We start from the raw sequence: 18,001 nt of genomic DNA, 5'->3' as shown, positions 1-18,001 counted from the left end.
GTACAAAAAGTAAAGTAGAGTTCGACAAAATTATTTTGATTTTTCAATTAAAAAAAAACAGGAAGTGGGTTATATCTATGGTATAACCGCAAGGGTGACGTAGGACTATCGTTGATTTAGAGATCATTTGTTTGAAGTTGAATCTAAATCCATTCTGAATGAATGAATAAATGAATATTTGGGAGACTTCGAAAACGAGAGCGTTACGTTGGAGGCACAAGGTTTTATGCATCCAATATAGGATACGAAAAACCTTGTTCTGAAGAATAATCTTCAGAAGCTAACCTGCTAACTGTACTTGATTGACAAATCACAAACCCAAATGTATTATATGGATATTTTATGGATAGAAAACATTCAATTAAACTCCTTCACATGAATATATTTTGAAAATTCCCAAAGGAACTGGCAGATTATTTTCCAGCAATGATTAGATCTTTCCGGAACTTTCTCGATGCTGAATGGCATCCTAACGGAAAGAGTTCTGCGCGTGTATGTGTCGATCCTTCGCCGTCCACCTCCTCCAGCACGTTAGGCAACGATGTTGTCTTGTCGATGTCCTCACGAAAAATGAATGTGTCTCACCACCAGAATATCGCTTAAGTATGCTTTTTGTGTGTGATTGAATCGAGAGAAGGTGTGGTTTACGATGGCAATTTGGAAGGCAAACTAGAGGGGAATGAACTCTCTGAGCTCGGAACTTTCGGCGACTGAGCAATAATCGATTGCGGGCGCATACAATATTGGATACGGAAATATCCTACTGATGGGGAAGAATAATCTTCTGAAGCTATCCTGTTAATTGCGATTGATTGAAAAACCACAAAACCAAATGTATTTGGTCACAGTGTTACATGGATAGAAAACATTCAATTAAACTCTTTCACATGAATATATTTTGAAAATTCCCAGAGGAACTGGCAGATTATTTTCAGTAACGATTAGATATTTCCACATTTTCCTCGATACTGGAAGCCCACCAGTGGTTAATGCCAACTCGATAACCACCTGTTAATAGCACTTGAATGAAACATATTTGGTCACAGTGTAACATGGATAGAAAACATTCAATTAAACTCTTTTACATGAATATATTTTGAAAATTCCCAGAGGAACTGGCAGATTATTTTCAGTAACGATTAGATATTTCCACATTTTCCTCGATACTGGAAGCCCACCAGTGGTTAATGCCAACTCGATAACCACCTGTTAATAGCACTTGAATGAAACATATTTGGTCACAGTGTAACATGGATAGAAAACATTCAATTAAACTGCCAACTCGATAACCACCTGTTAATAGCCGCGCGTGTATGTGTGTGTAGCGATGTCTTCCCAGGGAACCGTTTGTGGCATCACTCTCCTCCTGATAGATTCCCTTCTGGCCTAAGGTGCACAAACAGGCTCTTGGTGACACCGTTCATCCGCGCTTTCATGATAAATAAAGAGCTTCACCGCAACAGCGACAACATGCTTCAATCGCTGTTCAATTAGAACTGAGTGGATTTCCGAGCGCCGCTCGCTTATATACCGATTGGTGATTTCAATAGTCTGTTTTGAAAGCAATTTTAAGACTATTGAAACAAGTTTTTGGATCAAAAAGTAACAAGTATAGAACGCGTAGACATTTTATCTTTCGAATGAAGTGTTTATCATACCATTTCGTTCAGTTGTTTAGGAGCTATTAACGCTCAAAATCTCGGTCTCCGGCGTAACGCTTTCATTTTCGAAACTTTGATTTTACACCCCGGTATAGAAATGAAAGACGTAGTCCTACGTCAAAATACTAATGAGTGAATGGAACTTTACGCTTTGACATAACTTTTGATAGTAACAATCAAAAATGATGTCAATGCGAAAAGTTTGCTTTGAACTCCTACCTCGAGAATCAGAACAGATCAGTATGTATTGATGAGTTTCCGCAAAGCTGAATCAGCTCATGTGACACCTACATTAGAGCTCAGAACCACAAATGTGATGATGTTTGTTTGTTGTTGTCACGATGCCGATGCCGTACAACCACACGGGTTTACGGTTTGAAAGAAAATAAGATATTTTTTTGGGGTCCGCGTGTTTTATACTCTAGCGGTACACACTCACAGGATAGGGACAAATCGGCAGACTCAGCCAGAGGGGCGAGTCCAACGAGACGAACGAATGAGCGTTAAAAGGGAGTGATGACAAAAAAATACATTCATTACGATTTGTTCGCTCGTTGGATTCACATGCAGGCTAAAAAGGGTCCTTTTCAAGATCACAAAATTATCTTCAATTAAAGAGTTTTTTGTTTTGTTATCACTCGATATCCCCATCTTGTTCGGCTAAACCTTTCTGTTTACCGATTGCATTTGCCACTCGCCACAGCTTTCACAGTTGGAAAATTTCTTCCCATCCAGCTTGTGACATATTTTACAGTAAATTACATTCAATGGCACGTCGCATTACCACCACTCAGTATCGGATCGGAGGTAATTTTAACCTGTAATTGAACATTTGCGATGACAGTGGTACAGTGTCGACTTTCAATGTGGGGTAATAATTTAGACCCCGAACTCTATGTTGTCCGACTGTCCGACTAAATATGTCGCATTACAGGTCCGTCCAATTAGCTAAATGTCGAGATAAGTGTAAATTATTGTACTTTCAATCTAGAAGCAATTTAAGAATTGGTGAAAATCAATAAGCTTAGAACAACTGCCAAATTCACATACTCATCTGATCCTGTTAAACAAATGATGAAAAAATCAATTTGTGTTTTATTATTATTTTGGATAATGTTTTGGAAATCATTGAACTGTATTTCCTAAACTCTTTTTTGGAAGGTTTAATGGCCCTGAAAAGCGCCTCGTGGTTTAGAAAAAAAATCATTTCGAACGCCCTCGATGCCGCCTTGTTCTGGATTGCCACCAAAGCAGTTTGTATAAAGAACAAACTTTTTTCTTCTGCTACCAGCTGCCGTTTTGCGATTGCGTTTGTCTTGATGTCCACCGAACCGTGTGTTCTGTTCCGAATGCGGGTTTTCTTATCGTCGCGAGCAGCTTTGCCAGCTAACTCGATCACTTCGGCGGCCGAAACTATATAACGTCGGCTAGGTGGACTGGTGCACTGGTACTAACGCGCTCGGCCTAGCTACCCTTGCGGGGAACTCCAGATCAACACGGTTCGAGCGGGATTTTGCCTTTCCCTTCACTTTTCCTCCTTTACCATGTCCAGACATGGCTGCTTGGGTTGGTTTGTTGATGTGTTGTGATGCGAACCGATGTGGTGAACAGTTTGAATGAGAATGATCGTTACGGCAGCGGAGCGGGGATTTTTAAGCTTACTGGCTGGCTCGAGAATTACGCATGTGTGAGACTGCGACCAATGTTTCGTTCATTTTTTTCTTTTTCCTTTCCAATCGTGCTTCATTCTATTTCGCTGCTGCTCTGGTTGCCCGTTTTGGTCGGTACGATTTGAGGAGCACAAAATGGACCAATCAAAAATGGGCACATAGTGCATTTTGACAATGCTTGATATTTCACAATTATTCAATTATTTATCTCAAGAAAAATGAAATGTTATACGTTATGATAGATGCGTAGATATATTTCCTATCAATTGATGCAAAAACCTTTGCGATCTATTGAGAAATGCTCGAGTTATAAGCGTTCCAAATCTTGCATTTTTTCCTACTTGTTCAGTGCCTAGATTTCCATTTCACCCCCTATATCTTCCGGTTAGACGTAGTCCTACGTCAAAATGGAGTAATGGTGTTTGTGAGAGAAGAGCAAAGCGCACCGTTTTGGTACGTAAATAAATCAATTCACTTATCAGACTGTGTGGCGCTGCACTGACACGGGTCTTAGAATACATTTGAAAAAAATAACAATTCAATACTAAAGTAAAATATATGAACGATGCGTTCCGATGAACAATTGCAAATACAGATATATATATATAGAAGGTGAATTTTACATGAAGTAAAATTTACGCGAGCGTAACATGAGCCAATTTATAACACATGTGAATTGGGGCTCTTTTGGTATTAACAAGTTGTTCCGCACAGTATCTCGATGTTGATAATTTCTTAATATTTTCCTTCGTTGATCGTATTGTTTTCACATATTCACGTCGGAGAGCCTTAACCCTTCTCTTCGTTGGCCGAGTCATTTTGATTGAATGTAATACTTTTCTTTTTACTGTTTTTGAAAGCATCGGCAGCCGTAGCAGTGTTCCGAGCTCTGCAATACAATTTTCTTAACCAATGTTAAAGTTGCTTAAACTTACATTATAGACCGTGTTGTAGTGGACGGAAAAAAATAGCTGATTTTGATAGCTTTATTAATGAAGCGCTTCAAAGCTGAAAGTTTAACATCTGTCAGAAACTAGGTGAATAAAGAATATGTTCTACATACAATTCAGTTTCCTTCCAGTTACTTAAAGTCCAACTAACAACGTAATATATCCAATAGATTTCACTCTGCTCGTCCAATTCGCCTAAGCTGAAATCTATTGTACAATCCATTAAGTCTGCTACTAATATTAATTTGGATCTCTCAATACCTACTTCTTATATCAATGGGTTATTTTAATATTCGCTGATTAATTCAGTATCTTCTAACCAATATAAATTTCTGTCGCATTCAATGGTTATTCTAAGCATCCGTAGTAAACACCGCCGTCCAAAACAATAAGCCGAGATGTCAAACCGTTGTAGCTGTTGGCTGCCTTTGTTGTGCAGGGCTACCTAATTCGTCCGGGTTACCAGGGGTATTTTGCGGCGGCAACATCCTCCCCCCAATGGAACCTTCGGCTTTCGAAGTTACATCACTTTCAACAAACTCCAGAACAGCTAGTTTTGAAGATGGACGTCTCAGTATTCCTCCTGAGGTTTGTACTATAACTTGTCTGACGGCACCATCTGCTGCTGTAATCACTTCTAGAACTCGTCCACGGGTCCATTGATTCCGCTTTCTATCGTCAATGATTAGCACCAACTCTCCAGGTTGAATGTTTTTCGTTTTTCCAAACCACTTTGTACGCTTCGTGAGTGTCGGCATATATTCCCTCACCCATCTCTTCCAAAATCTATCCAGTTTCTTTTGCAGAGTTCTCCAGGATCGTCTCAGTTCATTAGCATCGCCGATGTGTTGGACCGAAGGCTGTGTAACTCCTGATGAACTGCCGAGCAAGAAATGGTTTGGCGTTAAAGCTACCTGTTCCGTTGACTGTAGCGGTAAGTACGTTAGTGGACGACTATTAACTATCGACTCAGCCTCCACTAACAGCGTTTGGAAAGCCTCGTCATCTAGTTTTTCATCACCATAAGACGTTGACAGTGCAGACTTGACTGAACGTACCATACGTTCCCAACACCCTCCCATGTGGGGCGCGCCGGGGGGAATGAACCTCCACGTCGTGGAAGCGTTGGTGAATGTAGCGGATAACCCAACATATATCTGTTGACGAAGAATTCTTTCTGCGCCATGGAAGTTCGTTCCATTGTCGCTATGTAATTCTATAGGAGCTCCTCGACGATTGACGAACCTACGTACACTCATAATGAAGGCCTCCGTCGTGAGGCTGTAAACAACCTCCACGTGAATTGCTCGTATAGTTAGACACGTAAAGAGAGCTACCCATCGTTTTTCATGACATCGTCCTCTTTTTACTAAGATTGGTCCGAAATAATCCACTCCAACGTACGTGAAGGGCCGAACAAAAGGTGATAGTCGTGCTTCGGGTAGTGGAGCCATTTGTGGAACAACCGGACACGCTTTTCGCATTCTACATAGCAGGCAGCGGTTGGATATATTTCGTACAACTCGCCGCAAGTGTGGGATGCAAAACTGTTGGCGAGCTTCGTTCACAACTGTCTCATTATAGCCATGTTTAAACTTTCGATGCAAATCTTCCAAAATCAAATTTGTTACGTGATGTTTTTGAGGAAGTATCACTGGGAATTTTACACCATAGGCAGTTCGCTTGGCTGCTCCAATTCGTCCATCGACTCGTAGGACTCCCTGCTTATCGACCTTAGGGGTGAATTGATAAATGGAACTAGTCCTTTCAACTGTGTTCCCAGATCCCGTCAGCATAGCCATCTCTTCTGGATACGATTCCCATTGTGTCATCTTGAACAATGTTATTTCTGCTTTTTGCAATTCGCTCTGTGTAAGATGTCCAACATCTCGAACGTCAGCCGCCTTGTGAGAATTCGTTACAAATCTGTGCACGTATGCCATTGTGCGTTGGAGCCTACTCCACGAAGAGAATCGCTTTACATCTATGATCATACCCGATGCGTGTATTTCTTGATGTGTATAGCACGAACGTAGCTCTTCTTCCCCTGAGTCGTCTGGTATTGAATGAGGCCATTGGCTCTCTGGAAACCGGAGAAATTTCGGACCACTAAACCAAGTACTCTCACTGTTGAAGTAAGGCCCAACGCCCCATTTCGTTGCTTCGTCTGCTGGGTTCAGTTCAGATCGGAGCCAACGCCATTCTTCTCGTTTCGTGGTTTCCAGAATCTCTGCAACCCGATGGGCTACGAACGGTCGATATATATGAGGATCCTTGTTGATCCAAGTGTGAGCTGTTTGCGAATCTGTCCAGAAATACCGTTTGGAGATAGAGAAAGTGTGACCATCCACCACCAGCTTCATCATGCGCGAGCCCAGGACACAGGCCTGAAGTTCTAGTCTAGGAATACTCATATGTTTGAGTGGGGCTACCTTCGCCTTGGCAGCAACCAACGATACCTCAACCTCTCCTTGAGCGTTAATTATATGGAAGTAGCATGCGCAGGAATAGGCAGTTGGACTAGCATCAACAAAGACATGAAGCTGGACATTCTCAAAGCTGAAGCTATCTGGACGACGAAAGTAACAGCGGGGAATTCGAACTTTATTTATGTCATACAGTATTTTTACCCAATCCCGCCAGCGTTGAAAAATGTTATTATCCACTAACTCGTCCCACTTCGTTCCAGCACGCCACACGTCTTGGATAAGAATTCTACCGAATATAAGATACGGTGTAAGAAGTCCCAACGGGTCGAAAAGAGTCATCACGCATTGTAGGATTTGACGCTTAGTAGGTATTGTGTCATTTTCGATTATTTTCCTGATGTTTTCTCGCATGGTCGTCTCGAAAAGGATCACATCCTCTTCACTGTTCCACAGCATACCCAGCACACGTTCGGGAGTACCAGCATTCTCTAAATTGAGATTTTTCTCAACCTTTTTCGCATTTTCTCCTAGGTGCTTCAGAACTGCCGGACTGTTGGAGCACCAGTTGCGGATCTCGAAACCTCCTCTTCTGTGTACTTCTCTAACGGCTGTTGCCACTCGTTTGGCTTCTTCTTCGTCGGGGAAGCTATCAAGATAGTCATCCACGTAGTGGTTATACAGAATTCCTTCGACGGCTCTAGTGAATTCTTGTGCGAATCTCTGAGCGTTTGTGTTCTTCACAAACTGTGCAGTCGCTGGTGAGCTGGTTGAGCCGAACGTAGCTACATCCATCACAAATATTTCGGGATCGTGGGAAGAGTCAGGGGACCATAGGAAACATTGTGAGTACCGGTCGAGCCAACGGATAAAAATCTGGTGAAACATCTCCCTAATGTCACCGACTACTGCCACCTGGTGTTGCCGAAAATGGAAGATAACTGTTGGTAAAGACGTCAACTGATCGGGCCCTTTCAATAGCATGCCGTTCAACGAAACACCATCGACTTTCGCTGAGGCGTCCCATATAAGGCGAACTTTCGAAGGTTTTTTTGGGTTGACTACTGCACCTAAGGGCAGGAACCAAATTCTACGAGGATCGACAGCCGCTAATTCTCCGACTGATGCACGATGAGCATAACCTTTGTCGATGTATTCCTGTATCTGACGTTGAATATTTTCCTTCAAAGTCGGATCCTTTTCCATTCTACGCTGCAAACAGTGCAGCCTTTTGATGGCCATTGGATAGCTGTCTGGAAATTCAAAATCATCGAATTTCCACAGGAGGCCTGACTCGAATCGATCGCCCACTGAAACTGTGGTTTCCTGCAGTATCTTTAACGCCCGTTGATCTTCCTTAGACATACACTCGTTTCTTGGACGAGCCCCGACTTCCTCGATCGAAAAATACGTCTTGATCGTTTCATCCATAGATTCATCTCTATTGCATTCGCAGATATGCATGTTGACAGAGGGAAATCTAGCGTTCCTTTGACCGCCATAGACGCACCATCCAAGCCGAGTTTTCACGGCCACTGGATTACCTTCTTCTCCTTCCCGTGTCTTCAAAGGCAGTGTCAATTTGAGATTGTCAATTCCAATAAGCAAGCGAGGTACAGCGCCACGGTACCCTTCGATTGGAATTCCTTGAAGGTGTTGATAGTGCAGTTTCATGTCATTGATTGGTAGCGTTTGCACCGGTAGGTCTAGTGACTGGATTGTTCCGACATCATTTAACCAATAACGCTTCATCTTTCCGATTCCTGATATTTCAAATGTAACTCGCCTGGATTGCTTTTCCTCGCGGGTCACGTTGCTCGTCCATTTCAAGCATAGTGGCTTATCATAGCCATTGACTTCGAGATTGTCCGCCAAACTGCTCTCTATCATCGTAAGAGACGAGCCCTCATCCAAAAAGGCAAATGTATCTATGCTACCAGTACGACCGTAGAGGGTAACTGGTACGATGCGGAAAAGAAGTTTCGATAGTTGATCTTGATGCACATGATGATCTTCTGTCTGACTCTTCCTCTGAGCTGCTTGTACTGAGGAGGGGGAGTGTAACAATGGGTGATGGCGATACTGACAACCATCGACACCACAACGAGTGGTGCTACGGCATGACCTTCGTCCGTGACCAAAGAGACACGTACGACAAATTGCTTTGCTTTGTATCGTTTTCCAACGTTCATCGATTGACATGGCCCAGAAAACCCTGCACTCCTTCGCTCGATGTCCGTATTTCCGACAAATCAAACATTCAATTCCCGCTGAATCAACGGGGCGCTTTTTAATTTCTATTTCTTCCAAGCATTCCTCATTATCAGCATGAACGAAACTCTGGTCTATTCGTCTTTGCTTTTCACGTCTGACTAATCGTTCGCTTGCATTGAACGATGACACGCTGTATGCATCTTCTACAATCCCTTCCATAAACGTGCTAAATGTCTTTAAATTAACGGTAGGAGATTGATTTCGGTAACCTGCCCATTTCATTTTGTATTCTGCGGGTAGTTTGGCCACCAGATCTTTCAGTAGTGTTGGATTGGCTAAGTGTTCTTGTAAGTTCGCTGCAACAATATGGTCACAAAGTCCTTGTACCATTGTTCCGAAGTCGATCATGGTCTCGAGTTTGTCAGCCCTCGGAATCGGAGTGGATTTAACTTTTTCGACGAACTCTTCAATGAGTATTTCAGGGCGGCCAAATCGCATCGTTAATGACTCTATCACCTGAGGAACGGACGCTGGAAGGATTAATCGGCTGCGCACGCATTCCCAAGCGATGCCTTTCAGGCAGCGCTGGAGGCGAATCATATTTTCACCGTTGCTATACCCGCAGGCCTCCGTCGTATAATTATAGTTGCTGATGAACACGGGCCAGTCCGCGGGGTCGCCGGTGAAAACGGGTAAATCACGTGGAAGGACCTGTCTGGCGGCTAGTTGCTCTTGTGACGGCCCAAATCTTGTTATAGCACCATCCTGAGACTGTATTTGTTCCACTGCTACTCGATGGTGAAAATCACTCTGCTCCGAGCGCGCGTGGTTTCGCCCAGGTGTGAAAAAGATCTTCGGTGGGTCCACAAGGGGAACCGTATGAGAATTGTTACTCTCTTGTCCCGAGGGTACGTTACTCCGCAGCTGTTCGGGTACGAAAGGGACGTTTGGAATATTTTGTTTACCGATGTTGACTGAATCGATGCGTTTGTTCCCTCCTGCAAAATTTCCGGGCTGCTCCTGAGCAGTTGACCAACGGTGGTTTAATAGAGAAAATGTGCCATCTGACTGCTCTTTAAAGCGTGTACTATTCCGTGTCTCTTCGCAAATTTGAGCTGTGATCGGTTTCGATATCGTATTCTCCACTGGTGAAATTTCCCAATTCACACCGTTGTTTTGGAATAAAGATTGCTTTGTGCTTCCAGAAATATTCCCGCTGACTTTAGGAACCGCTCCCTTATTCGTCGTAATGGGCGTGGGCTGATTTGGTTGTTTATGTTGTTGCAATTCAACCTGAAGCAGAGTCAATTGAGCTTGCAGCGCCTGAATTTGCTGTTGTGACTCCTCTTCTCGAAGCTTTAGTTCCTCACGCAACTTCTCGACCAGCGAAGGCTCTGTGAATTCAGGTGTCACTGATTGCCCGGTCTGACCGACCGGTTTCGGTAATGATTGTGTGGCTGGAAGATTATCGATGCTGGTAGTGGTTCCTCCCACTGCGCCTTCGTTCGCGGCTGTAGTTATTGGTTCCTCTGCGTGTTTGAGCACCCACTGATTGGTACGAGTAGATGAGCTCACAACGCTGCGGCTGCTGCGAGCACTACGATTTTCGCTCTCTTCTCGCAGGATCATCAGCTGATGTTTCTCTTCCAGGTGTCTTTTCTGCAATCCGTGCTCTTTTAGCATTTGCTGCCTCTCCAACTTTTGTTGTTCTGCTAAGCGGGCCAAATATTGTTCGTGTCGTAACTTCTGACTAGGGGTCCCAGACCTGGCTGAAGTCACAGAAATACTCTCGAGTGTGTTTTGCACAGGAAGACATCGCGAACAGATCCAATCGCGATTTGCTATGGAAGCTGTAACTCCGGCACACGAGAAGTGCCACCACTTGTCGCATTTGTCACAACAAACGTAATTATCGGCAGTATGAGGCCTATCACAAGCTACACAACCGGACATTTCCAACTCAGCTGTCTGTACAGAGTCATTTGTATTCATGATTGAATTCTTTGAAGAATGTTGTAGTGGACGGAAAAAAATAGCTGATTTTGATAGCTTTATTAATGAAGCGCTTCAAAGCTGAAAGTTTAACATCTGTCAGAAACTAGGTGAATAAAGAATATGTTCTACATACAATTCAGTTTCCTTCCAGTTACTTAAAGTCCAACTAACAACGTAATATATCCAATAGATTTCACTCTGCTCGTCCAATTCGCCTAAGCTGAAATCTATTGTACAATCCATTAAGTCTGCTACTAATATTAATTTGGATCTCTCAATACCTACTTCTTATATCAATGGGTTATTTTAATATTCGCTGATTAATTCAGTATCTTCTAACCAATATAAATTTCTGTCGCATTCAATGGTTATTCTAAGCATCCGTAGTAAACACCGCCGTCCAAAACAATAAGCCGAGATGTCAAACCGTTGTAGCTGTTGGCTGCCTTTGTTGTGCAGGGCTACCTAATTCGTCCGGGTTACCAGGGGTATTTTGCGGCGGCAACATTAAACGTAAAAATAATAATTGTATTGATATCAACACAATTTCATGACATGAAACGCTATGACTAAGGAATAATTTTTTTTTTGAGTGGTTTTTATAGCTGTTTCGATGATGTTGTCTGGCATCAGTGTCGGAAAAATAAAGATGCTTTCACAAATACAAACAAAACCATTGCGGAAAAATGAAAAATGAAAATTTAACTTTCAGAGCACTAGCTCGAGTTTTCCGACGTTTTTTATTATACAGTGCGACAGCAGATGAAAATTTAATATCTTGCGAGTAATCGATTAGAGTTTGGTTGATATTAATTGATGGGAAGTGGGATGAAGATGGGATTATAACTTATATATATATATATATATATATATATATATATATATATATATATATATATATATATATATATATATATATATATATATATATATATATATATATATATATATATATATATATATATATATATATATATATATATATATATATATATATATATATATATATATATATATATATATATATATATATATATATATATATATATATATACATATATATATATAAGTTATAATCACCTAAGGTTCTGAAAGATGGTTGAACAAGAACATGTTGGATGGTTGAGCTCTAGGCTAGAACTACTTTATTTTGACATTGCTCCATATTTTATATCCAGCGAGAACTTGACTAATCTTCCCGTTGACTACACTTTCAACTACCCTGCTTAAAATCATTACCCTCGTTCAATGACTACCCGCTCGACAACACGTGCTCTGTGTTGATGGTTTTGAAGGTTAAGCCTGGTTTGCCTTATAACTTATATATATATATATATATATATATATATATATATATATATATATATATATATATATATATATATATATATATATATATATATATATATTAAGTTGGGGAAAAAGTAATTCTTTATTTTTTATTATATATTATTACATTTCGGCAAGGGTGTCGTACTGGTCGTAATTAAGCAGTGATACATGCAAGATTTTTTGTGAGCTATATATATGTACTAACCTAACAATATATTTTAATGTGATGTTCTTATATGAATATTATATTTTCTCATTCGTCTTCGTGTGAAATCTTTCAAAACAGTCTACAAGAGTAAAACATATGAAGTATAAGCAATACATATTTTCATTTTTATTATCTGTTGAATATGAGACACTTTTGCCATTGATGCAATGAATGCCAGCAATGTGTATCCGAAAAGTTCAGCACTTTTCACTTATGCAAACAATTATTCTGCTCTTTAAAAACAACTACATCAGCATCATTTAAACCAGTACACCCATACCCCGCTTTACAGCCTAGATACGTTCCACGAAAATCGGCCGCAAAGCGAAAAGCCGTATAAGGAATCAATACCAATTCATACAAATTCAATCGAATCAGTTCCAAATTTGTTAAATATGTAACATTGTTTATCATTCGAAATGCACTTTATCTTTCTATTTCATTTAAATCAAAATTACATACATTTGTACATAAAATAATAACAGACTCCAAAAACCAACAATAATTTATAAACAAAAATTGAATGATACAAAAAATAACTAACTTTAACAAACTTATTTATAATCAACCGGTTGAGCTGATATTTTGCACAGGGTAGTTTTTCAAGGGAATCAACATTTTTGAGAAAGTTCCGTTTGAAAATCCAAGATGGCCATTTTCATTGGCACTCTAATATAAACCTACCTAGATAAATCGAAATCGAAAAAAAGTTTTTTTGTCGTTATAGCGAAACATTTCAGACCTAAATTGAAGACGTGCTTTTATTGAAGAGGGCCGTTGTAGCGAAATGCCGTATAAGGAGCGGTCGTATAGCGAGGTATGGGTGTAGTTACTCAGATAATGATTTCTGCGTATCCGAAATGATCACAACTTTTCACTTTAGATGAACAAAGGTCTTGTCGCTTTAGACACTTAGGCGATTATTCAAATAACATGAGGCATTTATCTAAACAGTAGTTCTGATGGTTATGAACAATCTTTCCCATCACACCAAAGTGTTACAATGACTAAATTTTGCTGTTATGGTTTTTGTCCCACATTCCCATGCATGCAACGCACTGTGCGTTGTCTTGTGTCGGTGACTACTTTGTTTAATACTGTATACCGTTATCTATTACTCAACACCGTATTGATTCGTGAACAGGTTCACTAGACATCAAGCTTCGTTTAGAAAAAGCATACACTGATACTTGCATGAGGAAAATATAAGATTAACATGATTTCTTGTTGTGGTGGCTGAGAGCAGACAAACGACCACAAAGAGTTGATATGCTTCGGATTATCCGATTTGGGTCAAATATACGCCGTTTTATTGGAAAATTTGTTGCGATTCTAAAGGCAGCTCCATGATGTCTCTATTATAGAGGTCTTGGTCCTTATAGCGAAAAACCATAGCAATAGATTATTACAATCTTCTCTAGATCCCAATTTATTATCACTCTGGAAATTTTCCAATGCGAGAAAAAGGTGATAATCGTTTGGTGCCAGGTCCAGGTTATATGGTGGATTTGAAACATCCCAATCAAGCTCTCGGAATTGTTTGGCCTTGCGTTGTCCTGATGGAACACAACGCCTCTTCTATTGGCCAATTTCGGACGTTTCTGGTCAATAGCTAACTCCAAACGGTCCATTTGTTGACAGTAGAGATTATAATTTAGTGTATTACACTGAAAAAAAAAATTAAATATATATTTTTTTAAATAAATTAATTTGCGCGTATTTTACTGTTGCAGTATCGGCATTATAAACATCTATCATAATTTGAGCGGCCTGGCTTGTACTTTCGCATTTATAAAATAAGAAGTGTAAAATGTATCGAATTTTCTCTTTGTTGACCTCCATAGTTAACACCCTGTAACTTGAAACTGAATGGAGCAAACAAAAAACAACAAAAGATTCACAACTAGCCTAAACTTGAAAATGTATGATCGATATAACGCGAGGTATTGATCACTAAAGCCAGCCAACGAGAAAATAATGGATAATATATAGGGTTGGGGAAAAAGAAATGTCGTATTTCTGATCGAAATTTGACGCTTTATTTAACATACTTAAAAGTATCCAATTTAAGTCAAATATGCGCCGTTTTGTTCGCAAACTTGTTGCCATTTAGAAGGCAACTTCATTATCCCCCCCTTATGAAACCCCCCCTCCTTATTTGCTAAAAACTCAGACAGCCAGTTTTCGCAAGCCTCTTTTGAGGCCAACTTAGTATTACCAAGAGCGTTTTGCATGGATCGGAAGAGATGATAACCACTTGGAGCCAGGTCCGGACTTTACGGTGGGTGCAATAGGACATCCCATCCGAGCTCTCGTAGCTTCTGGCGGGTCATCAAAGATGTGTGAGGTCGAGAGTTGTCCTGGTGGAAAACAACACCATTCCTATTGATCATTTCTGGCCGCTTCTGGTCAATCGCCTGCTTCAAACGGTCAAGTTGCTCACAGTAGAGAACCGAGTTGAGGGTCTGGCCATAGTTGAGCAACTCATAGTGGATGATTCCCTACCAATCGCACCAAACACACAGCAAAACCTTCCTGGTCGTCAATCCGGGTTTGGCGATGGTTTGGGCCGGTTCACCGCGCTTCGACCACGAATTTTTTAGATTTAGGTTGTGCGTACTTACGTACGTACTTTGAGTTCGTTCCGTTTCAGCAGTGCATCGCAGGCGTTGATTCGGTCTAAAAGAATTTTTTGAGTAAACTCGTGTGGCACCCACACATCCAGCTTTTTTTGGAATCCAATCTTCTGCAAATGATTCCAAACGGTTTTATGGTCTATACCCAGTTCCTGGCCAATCGAACGAGTGCTCACATGCCGGTCTACTTGGATGATTTCAACGATTTTATCGGTTTCCACGACGATTGGCCTACCAGTACGGGGTGTATTTTCGACAGCCACTACACCAGATCAAACCAACGCTGTGCTGTGCGAATCGTTACAGTATCGGGTCCATAAACTACACGAATTTTTTCGGTCGCCATCGTTTGCAATTTTACCTCGCAGGTAGTAAAAACGTAAAATATGACGAATTTCTTGCTTGGTGGACTCCATCTTTGACGCGCTATAACTTGAGACTGAAAAGGACAATCAGAACACTGCCAAAACGACACTTATAGCACAGGTTGTCGTCTTTAAATAGCCGTATAGTATGACCCGATGCGATAAGTACAACACAAGATGTGTTTAAGTGTTGCCATATATTGACAATATACGACATTTATTTTTCCCCAACCCAATATAACAGCTGAATAGTTTATAAGGTAACACAGTAAAACTATGTTTTTTCTTGCAAAATTCAATTCTATTATTCAACATAATTGCTTTCGAGGGCGATACAACGATTATAGCGATCTTGCAACTATTCGATCCCATTTTTATAGAACTCTTTCGGTTTTTCCAGTTTCGGCAGTCACTTCATCATCGGTCTTAAATTTCTTGCCAGCGAGCATTCTCTTCAAGTCTTCTTACAGAAAATAGTCGCTGGGGCCAGATCTGGAGAATAAGGTGGATGCGGAAGCAATTCGAAGCCCAATTCTTGCAATTTTGCCATCGTTTTCATTGATTTGTAATTTTTCTTTTTTTCGCAATAACAAAATTTGCTTCACTCTCAATGCTGTAACTCACGAACCAATCGACCGATTGCTGTCAAATTTTAACACGTATCCATTGAAAGATGATGCTTTGTGATAGTCAAGTAAATTTTTGCAAGAGACGCCATCTAGACGTCAACCTTATGAACTTTTCAGCCGAACTGTTAGATAGTGATAGTCAGAGTCATAGATAATCTTCGAAAATGTTATGTTTGATAATACATACAAGTTATAAATACTGTGGATAATAGCGATGAAATCGATATCATATTAAGTTGGCTAATATCACTGATTATGTAGGGCCGATACGAAGATTTGCAGTATTTTAAGCGCAACGCATACTACTCATTGATTGCCTAATTGAAAGAAAAAAAAGTTACAATACTTATACCAAGCTATTCTTCATAACATACATACCACAAATGATGATTTTCTAACCTATTCAGCGTAGAAAGAATACTTGAATCCGGGAAATTTGAAGGAAAATTCTGATTTTTCTAACAGATTCAAACGAATTTCATACCAAAAAACAAAATATCATCATTTTACTTGCTGCGCCATCTGGTTGTAAATCTAACGTAAATTCGTCAATTGACGAATTTACGCAAAGCTGAATCAGCTCATGCGACATCTACATTAGAGCTCAGAACCACAAAAGTGAGGGTGTTTGTTTATTTTACGCACTGAAAAGCAATATTCGGTGGTGATTATTCATTTTATTTCTGTTCAGATTCATTTCAACCATTAAATGTCGTCAGTATGTGGTAAGAAAATTAGGGCTTTGTATATTTACGATGGTTTCAACACGCGATTTGACCAAAGTCATAGATAATCTTCGGAAATTTTAGGCTTGATGATGCATACCGGTTATTGATACTATGGATAATTGCGATGAAATCGATATCATATCAAATTGGCTGATATCATTGATTATGGGTTTGCAGTATTTTTAGCGCAAAACACCCTAATCATCGTTTACTTAGTTGAAAAAAATTAAAGTACTTACAATACTTATAACAAGCCATTCCTCGTAATATACGTAGCACATTGTAAAATGATGATTTTCTAACCTTTTCAGCGTGGAAAGTATTGGAAAGTAGTACCGGAAAATTTGAAGATAAATTCTGATTTTTCTGAAAAATTTGAACGAAGTTCATACCAAAAAAACCAAACATCCTCATTTTACTCGCTGCGCCATCTGGTTGTAAATCCAACGTAAATTCGTCAATTTCCTTTTTTGATTCAACCATTGTCAATGTTTATTGACGAATTTACGTTGGATTTACAACCAGATGGGTGAAATGAATCTAAATTGAAATGGAATGCGTTTTCAGTGCGTAAAATAAACAAATACCTTCACTTTTGTGGTTCTGAGCTCTAATGTAGATGTCGCATGAGCTGATTCAGCTTTGCGTAAATTCGTCAATACAGGAACCATGCTTTTTTCATCTTGTTTTTGATTGGGCTTTCGTATTTCCTTTTTTGATTCAACCATTGTCAATATTTATACAGTTTTCACAAATGAAAAAGGTAAGAAAATAAAATTGCGCAGAATTAAATTTCTTCTGAACTCATTGCAATCGAATTATCGTTCATGTTTATAATATTGTAATTTATAGAAAGAACTACAAACCCTCCATAAACTCACATTGCAAAATTCAAAACCATCATCACTTTCACCGCAGCGACGCCTAGATGTAGATACGTACGTTAGATCGCCAGTATCTCACATTCATGTTCTATTCCACCTTTGAATTTACTTCTCTGCCAACCCTATAGGGCTTGTGTTTCATTTGTCAAAGCGTGCGGCCATCATTAAAATTCTGTCGCCGGAACCCACTCTCTTGTTATCGTATCCGCCACTTCTCTTACCAATCGCTCGATGCTACGCTCTCTGTTGTTGTTCTACCAGCCTCTGATTATAAAACTCAAGCTTCCATTTTTGCTGAGAGTG

The 18,001-nt window shown here is 40.1% G+C and overlaps 1 protein-coding gene across 5 annotated transcripts in view; it reads left to right on the top strand.

Moving 5' to 3' along the window:
• The window catches only part of LOC129767789 (RNA binding protein fox-1 homolog 2), a 663,095-nt gene that overhangs the window by 219,579 nt on the left and 425,515 nt on the right, over window positions 1–18,001 (top strand). The window lies entirely within an intron of this gene.

The sequence above is a fragment of the Toxorhynchites rutilus genome, chromosome 2 (assembly GCF_029784135.1).
Source record: "Toxorhynchites rutilus septentrionalis strain SRP chromosome 2, ASM2978413v1, whole genome shotgun sequence".
Lineage (NCBI taxonomy): Eukaryota > Metazoa > Arthropoda > Insecta > Diptera > Culicidae > Toxorhynchites > Toxorhynchites rutilus.
Note: the sequence above shows the minus strand (reverse complement) of the source record. Positions and strands in the feature narration are given on the sequence as shown.